We start from the raw sequence: 4,577 nt of genomic DNA, 5'->3' as shown, positions 1-4,577 counted from the left end.
ACTACGTATAAAGCAGTAAACTTAAGTAGTAAACCTAAGTAAACTTAGTCCTACATTGAATGTATCGAATGTAAAGGATCTAAATATACCAATTAAAAGGCAAAGATTGGCTCAGTGGATTTCAAAACATGACCCAAATATATGCTTTCTATAAAAAAATCTTTTCAAGGAGAGCCTGGGTGGCTCAGTTTGTTAAGCATCTGCCTTGGCTCAGGTCATGTTTATGAAAAGACCGGGAGACTTACTACTAAATATTTGTTCTATAATGTTGTAAGGCCCTTTCTCATGGGAAACTGGTTCTTTTTTCAATTAATGGACTTTGAGTGTAGGCTCTGAATGAGATCTGGAAAATGAGTAAGGGATTATGACTGCTCATCCGGTCTTAATGTCTTTTGATGATATATTAAACAATACCCTGCTGGCTGTGCATCTGTCTTTCTCCTATAATGTATGTTATGTTGGTCGTTTTTTAATAGATCATTGTAAGGCAGGTCCCCCTGGCTGCTGTGATGATCCGGTTGCCCATTACGTTAATGATGCTTCCTTGACTTTTGATAGTTAAATGCTGGTCACCTGGTCTCTGCTATTCCAGGATTCTAGCATTCTCATTACTGCCTAGGAAACTTAGATCTGTAATGGCATGCTGTCCTGTAACATCCGACCTACAAAGGACAGCCGTCGCTGACCTTCTCAATGATGCCGATTCCCCTCTGCACATGCACATTCACACACGCATTCACCTACACACACAAAATGTATGTCTTATTATGTTTTTAAATACTATCCTATGGACCCTCCCAACAAAAGTTATCAGAAGAAACTAGTGAGGAAGTAAAGAAATCAGGATAGGGTAGGGGAAGAAGCTAAATCAATATGTGATCCTAGCTCCTGATTCCATGGGGAGCTCTGGACCGTGTTTAGCAACACAAAGTTGTTTCAAATTGATCCATGAGAGCTGAGCTGAGTGGTGTTTGTTGTTTGTTTGTTTTATTCTTGTGTCAATCAGCTCTGGCTATAAAACTCTGGGAAGAGTGCCATAACCTCCTATGTATCTTAGGGTAAGATGGCTCCTGTTGGCCAAAGACAATTTTCGAGAGAAGGGTAAAGATGCAAGTCATTACCAGCCAACACTCCCAGTAGCTTCAAAATGGGTGCATCAGTTCAGTAGTTCTAGGCAGGGCACTGACTGTCTTTACTACAATTTAGAGAAGGGAAAAAAAAAATCCAAGAGGGCCACATTGGTAAGATAAAACTGCATAATGTCATGGAATTGTCCTCGGATATGAAAAATGGCTAGAGTTAGGTAGTAGCTGGAAATGAAAGTTAATACGTTAAACAAAGGGAGGGCTAATTATGGTCTAGAGTACCTGGGAAGATCAGAACTCCAAAATCCAGATATGACTCATTCAAATAATGTGTCTTCTTTTGTCATCTGCAATTTTAGTTTTCTTTTGAGTATGTCATATACATTCACAAACATTCAAAATTAAAAGTGTACAATGGGGGTATGCAATAAAAACAATCACCTTCTTAAACTTATTCATCTGCCATCCAGTTTTTCTAAACAGAGTCAAGCTTATACCACCTTTCAGAGGTAGTCTGCATGAACACGTAACTATTTTATGTCTCTTCATTCCCATAAGCATAAATATATGTGTGAGATCAGTTCATGTTAATAAAAAAAACTTCCTCATTTTTTTTTCCTGCAGCTTCATAGGATTTTTATATGATTGCATCATACTTGACTTAGCCAGTTCGCTACTGATGAACATTTAGGTTGTTTCCAGTCTTTTGTTCTTACACATAATAACAGTAACTGATTATCTATCTATCTATCTATCTATCTATCTATCTATCTATCTATTTTATGTATTCATGAATATAAGTAAAGGATAAATTCCAAGAGTTCAAGCCACTGAGTAAAATGCTGTATCCAGCATTACACCATAATAACACATTGATGTCGCATTCACAGTAGCTTATAACAATAAAGGTTTCTCTCTCACTCGTGTTACATCTTCACTGCAGGATGCTTTGGCTCTTTTGTACATTATCCTCATTCTAGGGCCTAGGCTGAAGAAACAACCCCTTTCCAAAATACTTTTGTTTTTGGTAGAAGGGGAAAAGGACATGGTTAACCATACGGTGACTCTTAAAGCTGCTTAAAAATAATGCATGCCACTTCTACTTAGAGTCCACTGTGGAAGTCATGTGTCCAGGAGGGCGAAGGATGTGGATGTATAATTCTCTCCATAGGGGGAGGAAGCAAATATTTAAAATACCAGCATAGTTCACAAAAATGAGTAAGTATATTTATAAATTTGGTAGATGCCAAACTGTTCTAAAAGTATTACAAATTTAAACTCATAAAAAATATATGTTTTCCCCATTCTCTCACCAATACATTACTATACCAGATTCTTTGATCTTAGTAATCTGAAAAGTAAAATATATTTTGATGACCTTAATCTGAATTTCTCTTATCATGAATAAAGTTTAGACTATATTCACATTCACTTCCATATTCATATTCAAATGTCTTAGCGTAAAAATATCTGGGTGTCTTCTTTTATTAACAGTTGTTTCTTTTATTGGCACACTATGATCAGGTTATGATCATTAATTTCCTGTTATCAAGTCAGCTTGTGTGCCTATATGGTATCAACTTGTCCTCACTTACTGATAGCTGACAGGATATGTTTCCGATATTTTGTTTTTTTATAACAGGTTTGTTGTATTTTTTTAAATAAAATAAAAATGCAGTATTTTTACATCTTTCTTTTGGATATCATAAGCCCAATATTCAAATCTATTTTGATACTTTTAAAATCTTTTAAAATATTTTTTTCTTGAGAAACTGAAAAAGGAAGTTGTTTATTGAGGGGAAGAGGATGCAAGCAACATAAAAATCAAAAGCTTATCTGGCTTTCACTGACTTTTCTTTCTCTGCTTCTCAAATGGGGGCTGGATTTTATTTGTACATTTTCTGAGGGTCCCAATCTGCTTATGGAATACTTTATACAGGGGAAAGCTGTGGGACAGATTCCTTAAAAGACCCTTCTGGAAAACTCTCATTGGGCAGGGAGTGTTGCTCAATGTTGCCTATTTCCTTCCCTTCTGTTTCATCTGTATTACAAAATAGTCATTGCATGCAATGGTGAGCCTAGCAATTAGTGAAAAGAAGCTCTGGAAGTCCACTTTGCCATCTTGGCACTGGCCTAGGTCCTTCATTATTTTGTCCATGGCCAGGGGGTCTTTTTGATTTTCTAAAAATCCAGGAAACTCCTTTTCCATGAGTATTCTCAGGTCCTCCTTTGTTAAATAGCCTCTAACCCCAGCAAACTTGTGAAATGTGAACATCATGGTTTCCATGACATGCTCCATTTGAAAGGGCATTTTGGTGAGGTCTGTTGAAATCTTGGTCAGAGGTAAGGTGAGGATGCTTGGCTGACTAGGATGCATAGCCAGTCTAAAATATTTTTTCTTATTAAAAAATGATACATCCAAAAAGTATTCAGGCAAGGAAATAAAAATAGCTACCATGGGTGTCATTATTTATTTTGAATATTAATTCTGTCACCTTTCATGTTAGATCACCTGGAAATTCGATAAATAAGCTTTCTACAACTTATTCATACCATCAAAAAAATTAATAATGTCAGGCTGGTTTCCAGCTTCTCTTCCTGGCATCTCACTCGGTAATTATCAAGAAAATGGTTAGTGATTAAAATCCAACACACAGTTTCTACAAACTTTTAATTCTATGGCGGGTGTCTTTTTCTTTGGAGTTGTGGGAAGTGGCTAAGAAATGCAGTCTGGGCTTGAAGTGGCACTGAGGAGGTGGAGAAGATTTCATTATTTGGGCAGGCTCTAGGGCAGATTTTTCTCCAGAGACAAAGAGTAAACCAAACAACAACCCACTGTATAAAGTCAAGGTCCTCAGACAGAAAAGATCATCTATGAATCCAAAGTCTAGAACATTAGAGATGAGAATTAAGACTGAATGCAGAGAATTCTTGAGTTTAGAGCTCTGTCAAGAAAAGATTAAGCCAACTATTGTTGAGGGCAAGAAAATTTCAAATTGTGACCAGCTGCCTTAAATATTTAACTTTGACCTGGGAGGATGTGTCTGAGGCAGAGGATGTCTGGACTGTTCTAAAAGTTCCATGTGTCAGAGTCATCTGACAGCCACCTGTGTCTTCTAGTCCTTAGTGCAGTTTTCTGGAATGAGACATGAAAAAATTGCAAGTTTCTTGTTAATTCGTGTCTAATAATACTCACTAATTCTTGTGAAGTTCAAGAAATCTCAGTAGCAGAAACTCCAAAAGTGATGTCCTGATGCCTGAATGTTAATGTCTGATATTAGAGTCTGAATAGAAGACTTTTATATATGGGAACCCATGGAGTTAAGTCTAGAAACAGAGAGATGATGATTGAAGGACTCCTTCTGATCCCTGAAGCTAGTCATTTTTTGCCTGCCATCTTGATCTTTTATCTTTTTCAATTGCTCAGTTGCAAATTCTGTGAATAAGTGGTTTGGGTTAAATGCAACCTAGCCATCCAATTTATTTTCTGTC

The 4,577-nt window shown here is 36.8% G+C and overlaps 1 pseudogene; it reads right to left on the bottom strand.

The window, feature by feature from the left end:
* Positions 1–3,102: 3,102 nt before the first annotated feature.
* On the bottom strand, positions 3,103–3,396 carry LOC112913761 (protein S100-A10 pseudogene; annotated as a pseudogene).
* Positions 3,397–4,577: the final 1,181 nt, after the last annotated feature.

This window comes from Vulpes vulpes, chromosome 1, assembly GCF_048418805.1.
Source record: "Vulpes vulpes isolate BD-2025 chromosome 1, VulVul3, whole genome shotgun sequence".
Taxonomy (NCBI): domain Eukaryota; kingdom Metazoa; phylum Chordata; class Mammalia; order Carnivora; family Canidae; genus Vulpes; species Vulpes vulpes.
Note: the sequence above shows the minus strand (reverse complement) of the source record. Positions and strands in the feature narration are given on the sequence as shown.